The sequence below is a fragment of the Globicephala melas genome, chromosome 7 (assembly GCF_963455315.2).
Source record: "Globicephala melas chromosome 7, mGloMel1.2, whole genome shotgun sequence".
NCBI classification, from domain to species: Eukaryota; Metazoa; Chordata; class Mammalia; order Artiodactyla; family Delphinidae; genus Globicephala; species Globicephala melas.
In genome coordinates this window covers 53,272,914-53,289,755 of record NC_083320.1, presented here as the reverse complement: position 1 = coordinate 53,289,755, position 16,842 = coordinate 53,272,914, and the positions used below count along the sequence as shown (strand labels likewise).

The 16,842-nt window shown below is 36.7% G+C and overlaps 1 protein-coding gene across 9 annotated transcripts in view; it reads right to left on the bottom strand.

The window, feature by feature from the left end:
* The window catches only part of ZNF385B (zinc finger protein 385B), a 390,846-nt gene that overhangs the window by 271,789 nt on the left and 102,215 nt on the right, over positions 1 to 16,842 (bottom strand). Inside the window, exon 1 of one of the 9 annotated variants that reach the window (XM_070045945.1) lies at positions 16,782 to 16,800. The exons of the other annotated variants lie outside the window; for them this stretch is intronic. The gene's annotated coding sequence lies outside the window, so the exon portion shown is untranslated. Of the gene's footprint in view, positions 1 to 16,781; positions 16,801 to 16,842 lie in introns of those variants that run through there. 9 annotated transcript variants of the gene reach the window in all.

Below are 16,842 nucleotides of genomic sequence, written 5' to 3'. Positions count from 1 at the left end.
TTTGGTATGTAGTCATAATGTTCTCTATTTCTCTACCTCTGTCAGTTTCACACTGCTCTACAGTGTGAAATTGACAAGAAATGGTGCAAAAGTGACAACTGGGAGCACAGAAATTTCACAAGAAATTACTATGCACATTGTTTGAAAAGGCTAAAAAAAAATTTGATAGCAATGACTATGTTCCAATTCGATAAGATGTTTCAGACAAAGAACCCTAGATTCTCCTAAATGTATAAGCCATTATCTATGTACAAATGTTTGAAAAATGAAAGGCTAATCTAGGCTACAGCATACTACCTACAGGAAAAGATGTACAGGGTTCTTAAAATGAAATCTTATAGCCATAATGTCTACTCATCTCCCTTGAATTAAGTTGTAGTTCCCACAGTTATATTCTTGTGGATAAGGTTGTGGTCATTTCAAACCCTCTCTCCACTGCAACCTTTTCAACTTCCTTTACAACAAATATGAAATAACAGTTAAAAAAAGAAATGGTATTGAAGGTCACCTTAGGGTATTCTATGTCTTTTCCTCCATTGAAATCTTTTGTCTATTTTTTTTTTTTTGCTGTACGCGGGCCTCTCACTGTTGTGGCCTCTCCCGTTGCGGAGCACAGGCTCCAGATGCGCAGGCTCAGCGGCCATGGCCCACGGGCCCAGCCGCTCCGTGGCATATGGGATCTTCCCGGACCGGGGCACGAACCCGTGTCCCCTGCATCGGCAGGCGGACTCTCAACTGCTGCGCCACCAGGGAAGCCCCTTTTGTCTATTCATTGCCCTAATAAGTTAGTTACCATTATTTGGGTTCTCAGAGGTAGGACACTACTTCATGCCTCTTTTCATCTTCTTAAAACACGCCTTACACTACTCCATATCCTTTCTGTGTTTCCTTCTATCCCCACCTTTCCCATTCAAGGCACTGTTTTAACAATACAGTTAGACAAGCCTGGAATCACATTCCCAACACTTCCACTTACTAGCTGTGTGATTTAAGGGCAGTTACTCTTTGGTGCTCTGTGGCTCACTAGAATACAGGAGTGTTAGTACTTATATTGCAGCACTTTTTCAAACATTAGATGTAATTTTATATATAAAGCACTTAGCATAGAGGTTGGCACATGGTAGGACCGCAATAAATTTTGGTGGTAGTGGGTTACTTTTATTATGTCATACTTTACTGCTCCTATTCTAGACTTGCTATATCATTTCACGATGGCAAAGTTCAACATCAATAACACAAAAGTAGCCAGACAATTATGGGCTATTTCTGTTCGCTTAGTAAGTGACTTGCAATTATGATGAGAAGGAAGAACAAATAATATTAATAATAATACTAATTTGTGCTTTACAAACATCTTTCATAGACATCATCTTATGTAATATGTATAGTATCTCTGTAAGTTTTGTAAAGCAGATACCATTTTTATTACTTTAAGATGAAAAAATTAAGACCACAGAGAGACTGAATAAGTCAACCGGACACTGACTGGACATTGAGCCAATTAATGCAAAATGAGGACCAGAACCCACATCACTTCAGCCCAAGTACCCACAATGTGTGATTTAAATGAGCATGCCATTCTGTCTTGAAATATTAATCCTCTGATGGCCACAGAGTTTCATGTCTGTGTTTCAAGGAACACCCAGACTATAGTGATCAGTTCAAATGAAATGAACAAATACTCAACATTAAAAATAGATCACAGCGGCCTTGCAAGATGGTGAGTGCAAAAGAAAAATAATTTATCACATAATCCTTTAATTTCTATAACTTTATTTTTATAAATTCAAAATCTATTAAAATAGATCCTAACTTGAATTATCCTACTTAATATATTCATCACTTTTATCCTTCCAAAAAGTAACACTCCAAACAATGTGAAATACAAGTGATTTATTTTCTGGTCCACAGAACTTTCAAGGAGAGTTGTATTAGCTAAGCAATATTAGGATCCTACAGAGTGAACCATCTTATAATGAAACCCTTGGGAAAGGTCCTCTATAATTGGGAAAATAATATCTGAAAACATATGATTGCTACAGTTATAAATGATTACTTCTGGCCTTTTAAGGATTAACCATACTCACCACCCAAAAATATTTATAATCCACCTAAGTAGACTATCATCATATAGTCTTTCTGCACACACTTTTTATTTTTATAAATATAGAATTATATGCAAAACAAGGTTAAATTGGGAATTATATGATTAAAAATGTAACCAGTGAACATGTCCCAATAAAAATTGTTTTGAATAACCACCATGGAAAGATATCATGTCACACCTAAATTTACGTATTTAAGCCATATGGAGCACATCAGAGCTACCATAAAGTGACTGAAAAGATTTATTTTGAACATTGAGGAAATCTTACTTGTGAGCAGATGCTTAGTCTAGCTTAGAGGCAGCAGGTTTTCACTGGATGACTGATCACATCACTGGGGCATTTTTTGTGAAGTCTATAAAAGGATATTTAGTAGTAAAATGCCTGCATATTGATGATGACAAACAATATAGGCACTTCAAGATATTTCTGAAAGGCTTCACAATCACAATAAATGCCGTGGATCTTAAAACAAAGGCAGTTCATCCCCTTTTCTCAGAGAGCAAATGCTCTTTTGTCATGTTTAACTCTTTCAGACAAAAATCAGTGAGAAATTTGCCTGAACAAAATGCACCTGATTAAACTCTCGAAGCATAGTTCCCTCGCTAATAATCTCTCATTTAATCCTTCATGTTCTTAGAGCAGCTAATTCTGGAGAAACTCAAAACACATTACACATTTTCTTCTCTTTTTTTTTAAACTACGAATGTAGTCAATCTTCAGAAACCTATGTGAAGGGTAAAAAAGCAGCTATGAAATGAAGTCACATGAAAAAGATCCCTAGACTTTTCCAGCTTAAGTTGTTAAAGGGTTCTAAAAATGTAGCCTGAATCTCTCATTTTGGAGAGGAGGACTTTGGAGCGCAGAGGGTTATGTGACTTACTCAAGGTCTCATAGTCAAATGGTGGCAGCATCAAGATGAGAATCTGGAAAACTCAACTCTCATCTGGTTTTCTTTCCACCACCTGATGACCTCTTTCATATGGAAGGGAGCAGTCAGTGTGAAAGAGCCACCTTTGTGAATTTTTTTTAAGACCAAAAATTTATCTTTCTTAGAGTTAATCATTTTTTGGCCCAACACAAAATAGCATTATTATATGTGTAAATATTTTTAAAAATAACTTTTGTTTTAAGTCTACCATTATCTGGTCTCAATATGTTGCACTTTCTTCCCCCCAAAATGATGTCATCAGACATTCTCATTACTGGTTAGCAAACTGCAAAAGATGACATCTGTAAACTCAGTTGGGAAGACTTTGAGATGGAAAAAAAATCAACGCTAACAATGCATGAGTGATAGAAATCAGCTGAGATGTACTCTTCAAAAACCGGCATGTCATTTTATGTATTTATAATTTTAAAGCCCACTTATGAATTCTTGATAAAAGATCAAGTTCGAAAACTATTGAAAATTACTCAAACAAGGGCAGCACAAATAGTTTTTAAATTTTTCTTAAATCTAACACTTAACGTCTTCTAAAAATATTCAAGTAGTTAATACTTTAAAGTATCAGAGAATAGCTAAATTCTAAAAACATAGTGGAGTTAAAACATGACTTCAAAAAAAATTTTAGTTCATATATATACACTGGAGTCAAAACTGGATTCAAGAAAACTAATGAGAAGATTCTCTACAAAAAAAAAGGAGGGGGGATTAACTTTCTTTTTAGTTCAAGTTTGCTGAAAATCCCAAAAGGAAACATTTAATTTTCTAAGATATGCTGAAAGACACAGGTAAAAAGACAACACAGTTAGAACTGAATTAATCAAGCAGACATCACTGACAATTGACAGAACTTTCCTGGTGGTTAACGGCAGTTTGAGACAGCTAGAGGTGGACCCAATCTAGTTGGAGAGTCCATGGGAAAATATTCTTAAGAGTGCAAAATGGTCTTAAAAAATGAAATATGTAAACAGTTGTCAACCTTTCAGCGTTTTTCAAGAATATAGGGATAAAATCTGAATAAAAATCAAGAGGATAAGCCTTGCATTTTCAAGTTAAGAAATATCTTATTAACTAGTACAGCTCCTTACCCAACTTCATTCTTGTTTTCCAAGTTGCATTGTGCTTATATGAAAACTCGTTTTCACCAACTTCCCAAATATTCCAAGGGTCACATAACTATTGGCAATCAGGAAGGCAGGCGATTGAATAGTGAAGTGTTCCAAGGCTAAGACTGCTTCAATTGTTAATTCTAAATTGTTAAATCTAACTCTATCTGGATTCTTGTTCCATCTATTTAACAGGTGCACTGGGAAAATTCTAAGTTTGGCCACACCCTTAATGAGAGTGACCACACATCCCAGTATGAGGCAACCCAAGTTTATGCCTGGGTCCTGGCTTAATCATTAATAACTCTTAAAAGGGTTCCATTTTGATGATATATCACATAACCATCACCTATAAAGAACTTTAAACAGCCTCTTCCTTTACTCTCCTAGTCCCCAAGAGGACTTTCTTCCATGCAATTTAATGCTGGAAAAGGAGTTAAAAACTGATCTTACCATAATAGAAACTTTTCAGTATACACCTTGACTTTTGCGGCCCTACTTTCCTGTCTCTTTTCTTTACTTTCTATTACTAGTTTAAATTTTGCTTCCTCCTGTGGAAATTGTGCATTATTCTTCTGACATTCTCCTCCCCCCTCCTCCACCCCCTCAGTGCTTAGCTGACTTGCAAGCATAGACCTAATTTAAAATATTGAATCTAATACAGAAGTGCTTCAAAGCTGCTAATTAACTTACAAATCCACAGTTCACTTGTCAATTGGGTACAGCTCCTATACTGATAAGAGAATTTAGAACAAAATTTATGCTTAATAAATACTATTGAATAAACATCTGAATGAATAAATGAATGGTTAGGAAAGTAACTTATAGACAGGAGGTTTGGTGTGAAGTAATAGAAACAATCTTATGCTACAAAGAGAAAGAAACAGGATGGTAACAAGATAAAAGAAAAGCAACATAAATTCAAATGTGTAATTAAGTTTGAAAGAATCCCTGCCACACCATGGTTTTCCACAATGACCAACATGTCCTAGGGCACCAATATTTATAACTCAGTCTATGCGAACATTTTCTCTTTTTACTGTAAAAATGTAACTCAGACTTCATCATGGAAATCATTATTTAAAATAAATTAAGTTTTTAGAAATACACATTTAGGAAACCAAAATACATCCATTTCTTCAAGAAAACATGCATACGTTGGCTTTCAAGCTGTAATGTTCAGACCTGGCTAATACTGTTCCCGTTTTGCACAAAAGAGGTAGCCAACTAGACAACAGGAAAGCTATGGTATTAGTCTCACTAGGTCCGTGCTCTAATTGGCTGAACTAACTGGACACAATCCCTGTTGACCTATGCTAATATTGTATAAATATTCATCTTTCTCCTCATAAAAATTACAGCAGAAACAGAGCATGGAAAGATGCCTTACAAACTTTCCACACTAGACAGTTTTTAATAAGTTTAAAGAAGTGTCCAAGGATCAGCATAGGAATGATAATACTGAAACTACAAAAGGCTGAACATTTTCACGAGGAGAGAAAATAAGAGAGAGAGAGAGAGAGAGAGATCGTAATCCAAATAAGTTTCTTTCCTCAGTAGGCATTATCTCTTTGTGTAAATATTAGTGCCTAATGGTGGTCTGCTCTGGACGGTAGGGTGGCTGTGAAGAGCTGTCAGGAAGCAGCGTTTTGGCAAAGCAGGCAAACTAGCTGTAGAGGGCCAGGTGTGCAAGGCTCCCAGTTGCACCTTTGAATCAGTTGGGGAGCTTTTAAATAGTACTAATCCCCAGGCTCTGTCCTGATCAATTAAATCAGAATCATTGGCATGGGGGTGTTTTTAAAAGCTCTTCAGTTTGTTTTTCTAAAGCTTTAAGAATCACTCGTTAATGGGGTTTGTGGTCTACTGTGCAGGTAATGGGGAGTCTTTAAACAGCTACCACAAATGAGTTGACTGTGAAGGGACTGTTAAGGGTTTCTGATTTGGCATCCGGCAGCCACACGTTCAAACCCTGACCCTGACTCTTATTAGCTAGGTGGGAATGTTAAATTAATATTCAAATACAGCATTAAACCCCTAGAAGCAAGGGAATTCATAATAAACTGCCCATCATTTTATCATGACTTTGTATTCAACCCCAAAGGTAAGATCACCCAGAGTTATGAGTTTCTCAAACAGAGAACCAAATGTATGACATTAAAAAACCAACCCATTAAACAACAGGGTGAGCTCAGTGCAGCATTGAATACTGTCATGTTTGTGGATTTCAGGCATGCCTTACTATTATTTTAAAAGTGTTCTTGGTCTCTCTTCCATTCCTTTTAATACGGTAGTGTGCCTTGCATTGGGGTATTTTGGAAGTTTTCATTTCACAAAGCTGAAATCCCCTAAGGCCCTGGTGTTGTATATGAACACTCAGGAGGTAGATGAGTGGAAGGATCTTACGGGAAGGACACTCAGGTGGTTTGTTCGAGCTTGAATACTTGAGAAGCGTATTTCTAGCAAGTTCTGGAAGGAAAAACACAACGTCAGTCAGCCAAAGGCAGGACACTGGGAATGGTCATAGAGGGTCAATGCAACTCCTCCTCAGGACTTGACCAAACACCAGCTTTTCACCTTGAACTTGTAGGGAGCAGACACTCAGGAGGACAAAGGGCAACAGACTGGATCATCATCCAGTTACCTGGTGAAATGGCTTCTGCTTTACATCTTTTCCCATCCATTAACTGTGGCTGGAAACCATGAAGTCATCATCTGGCAACCCTAAAAGCTTTTACTGTGATAACTTTTTTTTTTTTTTTTTTTTTTTGCGGTACGCGGGCCTCTCACTGCTGCGGCCTCTCTCGTTGCGGAGCACAGGCTGCGGACGCGCAGGCCCAGCGGCTATGGCTCACGGGCCCAGCCGCTCCGCGGCATGTGGGATCTTCCCGGACTGGGGCACGAACCCATGTCCCCTGCGTCGGCAGGCGGACTCTCAACCACTGCACCACCAGGGAAGTCCCTGTGATAACTTTTGATCGCATCACATTCCTTCCATTTTGCCTCCACTGCTTTCATCTTTTATATGAATAGATCTCTTATTCTCAAAAGTAAACTATGTATATGTTTAAAAATTCAAATGTACAAAAGGGTATAATAGTTAAATCAAAGTCTACTTCAAACCATACAAAAGTAATTCTACTTTGAATTCAGTCCTCAGTCCCCCTATGAAATCATTTACCTCGTCTTTTTCTCTTTTTCCTCTTCTTCTCCTACTCCTCCTTTCGTTCCTCCCTCCCTCCCTCCCCCTCCCTCTCTCTCCCCCCACTCTCTGCATGTATATATATGTACACACACATATAAACACACAACACAGATGTCTTTTACACAAACATATTGTTTTACTTATATTTGTACATTATTCCATATCAATTCTTATAGATGTACTGTATTTTAATTTTTTTAAATTGAAGTATAGTTGATTTACAATGTTATGCTAATTTCTGCTGTATAGCAAAGTGACTCAGTTATACACATTATTTTTTTTTAAGATTTATTTAGTATTTATTTATTTATTTTTGGCTGCGTCGGGTCTTAGTTGCGGCACTCGGGATCTTCGTTGAGGCATGCAGGATCTTTCACTGCGGCGCGCAGGCTCTTCATTGTGGTGCGCAGGCTTCTCTCTAGTTGTGGCATGTGCGTTTTCTCTCTATAGTTGTGGTGTGCAGTCTCCAGGTTGAGTGGGCTCTCTAGTCGAAGTGCGCGAGCTTAGTTGCCTTGCAGCATGTGGGATTTTAGTTCCCCGACCAGGCATCGAACCTGTGTCCCCTGCATTGCAAGGCGGATTCCTTACCACTGGACCACCAGGGAAGTCCCAATACATTCTTTTTTTTATATTCTTTTCCATTATGTTTTATCCCAGGAGAATTAGATATAGTTCCCTATGCTATATAGTAGGTAGATGTACTTTATTTTAAATCACTGCATAATATCTGCTAAGGTTTGAATGTTTGTGTGCTCCCAAAATTCACATGTTGAAATCCTAATGCCCAATGTGATGGTATTAGAAGGTGGGGCCTTTGGGAGGTGCTTAGGTCATGAGGGTAGAGCCCTCGTGAATGGGATTCATGTTCTTATAAAAGAGACCCCGTAGAGATCTCACCCTTTCGCCATGTGAGGACACAACGAGAAGTCTGGGATCTGGAAGAGGGCCCTCACCCGACCTTGTTGGCACCCTGTTCTCAGACTTCCCAACTCTAAAACGGTGAGAAACAGATCTCTGTTCTTTATAAGCTAGCCAGTCTCTATGGTACCCAGGCTAAGACAACATCACACAACATGGATGAACCATAATTATTATCACCTACTGCTGGGTATTTTTTTTTATATTTTCTTATTACAAATAATGTTACAATAAAATCCTGCATGCATTTGTATATAGATACATGCAAGAAAACGTATTGCTCTATGTATCTTTGTATGCATACGCAAGCATATATGTTGACCAGATCTGGGGTAGTGGAAAGACTAGGTCAAAAGATATGCATATTTCAAGTTTTGGTAGTTATTGCCCCATTGCCCTGCAAATACACGAACCAATTTACACCTCATCCACCAACATGTGAGAGTGCTCCCCTGCCCACATAACCTGCTAACTCATTGTGATATTATAAAGTTTGACCTTACCCATCTGAGAGGTAAGAAAAAGAGTATCTCACTGTAATTTTAATTAAAGAATGAATATTTTTATGAGCAGCAATATCAAGTAATTTATAGAGTTCTTCACAAGAATTTACAGATCCTGTATTCAAGTGTCCTATCCTTTAGTCAATGTTTAAAGTATATTATTTACTATGTGCCAAGTGTTGCATTGACAGTCACATACTTAAGCAAATTAGGACACAGTTCCTACCCTCAAGGCAATCTAGTAGAGGAGAAAGTTATTAAAATGATAATTAATATGCATTGTGATAAGTACAATAATAGAATATGCATACCGTTTGGATGTAGAAATGCTTAACTCTAGGTAAAGAGCTTTTTCCTGAAATGTATCAATACCTTATTTAATTTATTTTTACATTTTATAAACATATTCAAATGTGATGAGAAAAGTAAACAGAATACCTCGGTCAGCAAGAAGCATAATTGTGGCAATTACAGCTAATAATTAAAGGTTCTGATTAGTTGAAAAATTATTTTAACTGGCTCATCTATGCTTATAATCTATTGAAAAAAGAATATGTAGAATAATTTATAAAACTCTCTGTTTTGTTTGATACTTGTTTTGGGGACTTACAACTTTGTCTAAAATATAATTCACAGCACATCTTTTCTCTCTCCACTTTGCAGATACTGTTTAGCTCTTCTGAAATCACAGCACAAACTTTAGTTTCCTACCCTTCCTCCTCCCCCAACTCACTGAACCATTAAATGTTTAACATACAGTGATTCCTATTAACTGTTGGATTGTTATACCATGCTAAAGAAGCTTGCCCTTTAGTATGAGGTGTGTTAAGGATAGTTAATTATAGTACACAGAAAGCCCTTTAAGTATTCAGATCCTATAAAATGTGATAATAATGTTAACATCATTGACTGGTAAGGCCTCTACTTGAGCTTTTAATTATCATTTTAACCTTTAGAAGCTGTCTTCCAACCAACAGGAAAGCTTTAAAACTTTATCCTTGGACTAAATTCAACTCACTGATCGCATTCCCTTAATTTCCAAACTTCATTGCATTGGTTGTAGTCAACTGGTGAGTCCTCGCTAAAATGTAAACATCCAAGCTGGGCTGCGCACAGAACTAGGCAGAAGAAGCTGGTGTGATGTACAGAAGCTGTGAAGTGAAGAGTTCAAAGGTCTAAGTTTGACTTTCAGTTCTGTTCTCTTTAGCAAGTCACTTACCCTTTTGTTGATGCTGATTTATTATCAGTACAATGAGCAAATACTACTTTCGCTATCTACCTCTCAGGGTTATGGTAAGGATCAAATGAAATAATAGGTGGAAATGGATGAAGAGTTATAAGCAGTAAAGTTCTCCCATCCCCTTTCACAATCTCCCTTCCTTTCCCTCCCAGACCCAATTCTTTATGTGGCCTCCACCTACCCAAAGCCTTCCATGCTGTGTCATTCCATTTGGGTCTCCTCTGCTCCAGCCCCATGTCTTCCACCAATACTTTCCTGTTTTAGGTTTTATCTCTCAGACCCTAATTTTTACTAGAAGACAGCTATAATAGCAGAAAGAATAATTTGTAAATAATAATGGGCTACATTTATTGAGTAGTTACCACATGCCAAACCATAAAGTCATCACTGGCAACGTTTAAGCTTTTCCTGTGATAACTTCCGATTATATCATATTCCTCCATTTTTCCTCAACTTGCCATGCAAAGAACTTTATATACATTATTCTCAATCTTTACAACAAATCTATGCAGTGGAGTCTATTATTATTCTTGTTTTACAGATGAGGAAACTGAGATTTGGAAAGTGAAACAATTTGCCTGTGGTCATGCAACTAAGTTGTGATGGAGCTAGGCTTTGAACCTCACAGGAACTCCTCCCATAATCACTGTGCTCTTCTGCTTCTCCTAGATGCAGAACTAATGTAATGAACAAATGGTCACTTATATCACCTTATTAATTTAACACGCTCATTGAATTATACAGTCGGAAGCTGGAAGATCATCTACGTTAACCATCCATGCCATCCTTATCCTCATTTATCACACACCTAAGTCACATTCTGCCTTTTGCTTCAATACCACCAATGAAGGATGTACACTACGTCCCCAAAAGGAATCCCTTCATATTCAGACAGCTCTACTGGGAAGTTCAAGTGAAAATCCTCCTTCCTGGAAAGCCATTCACTCATCTTAATTTTACCTGAAAGCTTTATTAAAAAACTATAATTCAAATGTTCTAATATAATAAATCTTCTAATGATCTCTTCTCCTTGATAAAGTATTCAGTGCACCTTGGCCATGGTGGTCACTCTCAAATGAAAGCACCTAAGCTCTCTGCATTTCTCCAGCTCCAGCCATGCTCTGACGGTTGAACAAACTTCATTTTTACAGATATTCTAGTTCTTCTAATCCCACCTAAGATACCATTTAAGATTGTGGGGGATAAATCATATCATGGTTTTGACCCATACATGAGTTTATATCTCCTACATCTTTTCTCGCTCCCTCTTCCATGTACTGTAGTTGAAACTGACCATGTTGGAGTTTGTCCATCTTTTTAAAACAATGGTTCTAACTGGGGCGGCATATTAGAATCACCTTGCGAGCTTTAAAAATACTGATTTCTGGGTTGCATTTAGAGATTCTGATTTATTTGGTATAGGACGTGGCCTTGGTATCAAGATTTATAATTGTATTATTTACCTATGTATTTATTATCTCAGCTTTATGTCATCTATAAATTTAAAGAGCAGGTCATCAATGTTTTCACCAAGTCATTGCAGAGTCCTGGAGCTTCACTTTAGGTTAATATTGGTCAGGTACGCTTGGGTATAGGCATTCAACCAGTTACAAATCCACTAAAGTACACTATCACTCAGTCAACAGTTTTCTCTTTTGTTCACAAAATAATATCAAGAAAGATTTTGTTAAATGTCCTACAGAAAGCTAATCTAGGGCAGTGGTTAAAAGCATGGATTCCGGAGCCCAACTGCCTGGATTCAGATCTCAGCTGAGTTACCTGCATGACTTTGGGCAGGTTACCTAACCTCTCCAAACTTCAGTTTCCCTACTTGTAAACAGGTATAATAGTACTTACTTATAGGGCTGTTATACGGATTAAATAAGTATATACATATAAAGGTTCTGAAGCAAGAAACAAGTGTTAGAAATCATTTCCAAGCCATCCGTATTTTCTCCTTAAAGCATGACTCATAACCCATTATAGGATTTCTAACTACTGTGTACACAGTGACATCCACTGCTTGTTTCCCTTTATCTACATAAAAATTTTTGTGTACCTAAAGTATACAAAATCTAAAAGTTCCAGTTAAGCAAGAGTTAACTAACTTATTATGAATGCAGTATTACCCATTATACAATAATAAAAATACATAAAATGTAGACAAATACCAGAAAAATTAGTCCCTGTAGGTTCATTTCTAAATTTGCTTCCTCCCGAATATTTTGAAATTGCTCAAAATTCAGGCTTCCCTTTCCAGTACCCGCACCCCTCCCCCCCCAAAAAAAAACTTGAGTAAAGAAATACCACCTTGACTTCCTGGAAGAAACAGAAGGTTTCTGGATATAAAGCCACTTCCTCTATCATATTCTAAAAAATCAACACTACCAAAGAATGAATCAGAGAAAAAAAATAGAACTAGAATTACCATAGATCTCCAAGTGAAATTCACACACCAATTTTGAAATGTCAGCAAAAACATGTTCAGCTAGATGCCCCAGTGGCGTTGCAGACTCCCTGGATGGAATAAGACAGAAGTCTTCTCACTCTGATAGAATAGTCATTCCCTGCGGGAGGCATCTATTTATTACTCAATTGCCATTTGCAAAGAAAATATAGCTATTGAATAATATCACCCTTTAGGAAATTAAGAGAATTGGAGTCTGTCAAACTACTAGCAACTTTTACTCACCCACCAGTGCCTCTTCTAAAAATGAGAACAATTTCAAAGAAAAAAATGTTTTTTGAAGATATTTAGTGAAGAAAGTTAGATTATGGATTCACATTGGTATTTTGCCATAACAAACAGACCACGCAGACAGATAGGACTGATATAAGTAGGAGGACATTGGAGTTGATATGGAGACTAGAGTGATATTTAAGGTAAGGAGGAATCAGAATCTTTTCCCAGAGTACAATTTAGATACCAGAAATAGGCCACCAATATTATTTGAAACAATTAGAAGTAATGCATAATACAGTAACATTTATGACTAGGCAAAAATAGAAAACAGATTGATGATGGGAAGCAAAAAAGTATATCTTCTGAGATCCAAAATAATCAGATTGAAGTAGCGGTATACCATGAATACACATGAAAAAACTGGAAGTAAATTGTCGTTTGTCCTAGGACAACAGACATTGAGAAATTAACTAGATCATGGGGGCAAGGGAGTTACCATTTAACTGAAAGAAGATATGATTTACTAAACAGTTCTTTATTGGGCTAGCAGAGTTAACCCATTTCCAAAACTTGGGTTAACTGCTCTCACACTCAACTGATCCGTTTGGGCTCAAAATAGGTTTCCTGGTCTGACATGTCACGTGACTGACACAGGGAGAACTGAGGTGGCATTTTAGACTGGGTACAAAAAGGGTATCTTGAAGAAATGACTCCAAACATTACCTCTACCCTGCTGACTAATCATCTGCAAGGCAGCCTAACACAAAATTCTGTTACAGTATATGTGACTCAGTTCTACATGTTTTCTCTCATTTTGAGAATCAGATTATATACTGATGTCTAGTCACTCCTGTTGGGGATATTTACAAAAACAGTGGTGGCGGGGAGGGAGGTATTAAGAAGTGAAAAGAGAGAAGAAAGGTAATGGAGCTTCGCTAAGTGAGCGAAGAGAATTTTACAAGATAACATTAGGTGAGATGAAGGAAGATGAGCCTTTATTCTCCTGTGTAAGAGAGACATTCAGAGACAAGATAGAGTAACTCTGGGCTGGGAACAGGGTTTTTGATAAATAGCTTAGCATCTGTATGGGTATTATGGGTATTATGTTAATATATTATAAAGTTTTAATAAGAATTCAATAAAGACCTGTCTATAAATATTTTGATACTTTATGAGGTATATAGTAGGTCCACAATAAATGTAATCTCCATTCTGCTTTACTCAGCTGTGTTACACTGTGTTACACTGAATAATCCAAGCATCCTTCTAAGTCAAGTTTGCAAGTTACTCTGCCTCCCTGAGAAACCTAGGAAATGGCAGTCAAAAGACATGAGTCCTAAAATCAAAAGGGTAATGAATATTGAATAAAATCCAGATGGAGCGGGGAGGCAGCATTGAGGGAGGGACTTCTCATTATGCATCTTAACTACAACAAAACAAAATTAATTTATAAGCATCTCAAACCTACTGAGGGAGAAAAATCCTGAAAATGTTCTAGTTGGCAAGGGGTGGTAACAATCGGAAATTAATTGTACAATTCTCATGATTTATTTAAAATGTTACTGACAGCTATTATTTAATGTGCTGCCTTTATTATTTTATCTCAGTAATTACGAGGAGGCTCTCATATCCTTACTCATGATTTCTGCTCTATCAATCCTATTTCTTATACCATTTTAAGTTTCTCAAATGGAAACATTCTTATCATAGGAGTTTCCTGGCATAAACTCTAACAGTAAAAATCAACTGCTTTTACAGAAAAGTGAAGCCTCCATTTTAGCTTTGGTAGACCCGATTTTCTAGGTAATAATTCGAGACTCAATTTCTTATATAGAAACTAGGTAGGGTTCACATATTAAATACAGGACACTAACTCAAATTTGAATTTCAGCTAAACAACGAATAATTTTTAGTGCAAGAATGTCCCAAATATTTAATGGGACATACTTATATTAAAAAGTATTCATCACCACAGCAACATACCTCAAAATAAACAACAGAGTATATAGATAGTCCAAACTAATTACTGAATGCATGCAATGGGAAAGCTCAATGAACTTGAAGAGTACTTTGATTTTTGTAATCATGTTTCTCAACTAAAGCAGGCTTACTATATCTGCTCTATTTCATAACTAATCATTTTTAAAATCTGCTGAAGGAAACTATAGATTGTTATCTCTTGATATAAAAGTGAACAGATGCAGGTACATCACTGAGATTCATGAGAATCTCACATCCTCAGGAAAACTTTCTAAATCCTACTTCTTGTGAAAGAGAAATTGCTACTAAGACTTCAGGCAGCTATGCTAAATTATCCTTCATTTCCTCTAGTGAATTTTCCATGATCTATTTAATATGACAAGTTTCACTATTCTAAGAGAATTCTGACATTCTAAAACTTTTTTAAAGTTTTCATTTACTAAACACATTATATCATCAGGAATTTCAAAGAGAAAACATCTCAATGCCCTTCTAACCTTCTAATTCTCAACTCACAAACCCAATTTGTTTCATGGGTTTTGGGGAAGTAAGAAATATGAGATACTTATTTGTAAGTCAAAATCTAAAATGAAATACCCCTAACCAACTGATGATGACTTGCGACATGACATTCCCAAAGGGACAGAAGAAAAATAAGTTGTTTAAAATTATGCTTCATCTAAAAACAGAAAATCTTCTAATTATAATGGCACATAATATATCCCTGCATTTCAATAAACAACATTTTATCTTGAATCCTTAATCATGCAAAATTGCTTAACCTAGGCGACGATCCAAGGATTAACAAGAAAAAAAATCATGAAATTCAAGATTTCACAAGTGTTTTCAGTTCCCCCGTCAAAGCCATATGAAAGAGAAAGTATAATAGTACCATTTCAACGTGCTCCCTAATCTACATGTATACATTTATTTCCGCCATGCAAAGAATAAACATAAGAATAAATATTTCATTAAATGTCTTGGGAGTTAATTTTGATCACCTCTACTTCAAAATGCATTATGACTGGCAAAACTTTCAACAAGGGTTATTTTCTGATGGAAAGAAAAGGCTAAGTAAAACATTCTCACCACATTTGCATATACATTTCATCTATTATCACTGTGGAAACAAAAACTATTTTTAATATTTCTATAATTTTAGCATTTGAGAACTTTTACTTTTCAAGATGAGGCAGTTGTACGAAAGGAGACATTTTTTAAATGTTTTAATGTATCTTCAGACTATTTAATTTTATTCCTTAACTAAACTTCCTCATAGCACATATATGTATAATGAAGTATGGGTGCTTTATATCAACTATACAATATATAAAAGCCTTACACTCTCTCCCACCGTGCTCTAGGATGCATTAACAAACAAGCAGATAAGCCTAATGATGAATGACACAATATGGTCAGCACTAATAGAGTGGTTTTCTACAAATGCATTGCAAAAAGATGAACAAATACTTTACATTTTGGAACACAGTTATTTTGATGTCAGATGTCAAGTAAGATCCAAAGTGGTAAATGTTAGCAACTTTAAATCTGTTGGTCCTGGATCAAACAGCATAAAGGAACTTTAGAGAAACGACAGTGCATTCAGGAAGGTAGACTGGGTTGGAGCTAAGAGTCTCTTCTTGAGGGTCTAATTAGGTCCTCCCCCTCCCTCTGCTTTTTAAAAATTTATCTCATAGAGACACCTTAGCAGAAGCTATCAGCTTTGACAGAACACCGAAATCATGGTAGTGAACCATAAATTGACCGTTACCATAAAAAGAGCTGCTAAATGAGAAACCATGTGCTTAGTATAAAACTAATTTCATGCTTTCAAAAGCACACAGTGGCTTCTAGCAAGATAGTGGCCCTGGGACTTGCTGAGACAGATTGGCGAACGCAAATGGTTTGCTCCTGATGCGTCTGCTTAGCCAAGCTTTACATGTACTGGCAGTAAGTGGGGTTCTCGAATCTTCTGTCAAACAAATACACACTTATCTATAACTTTAGAGCTGAAAGCTATAAAACAGCTGCCTCAAATAAATTTAGCAGGAAAACACATATACGCACACACACACTGCACACACATATATATACATACCCCATGTGCCACGCTAGCTTCCAATCAAATAAAAATAGACTTCTCTGCAGACCTAACATAC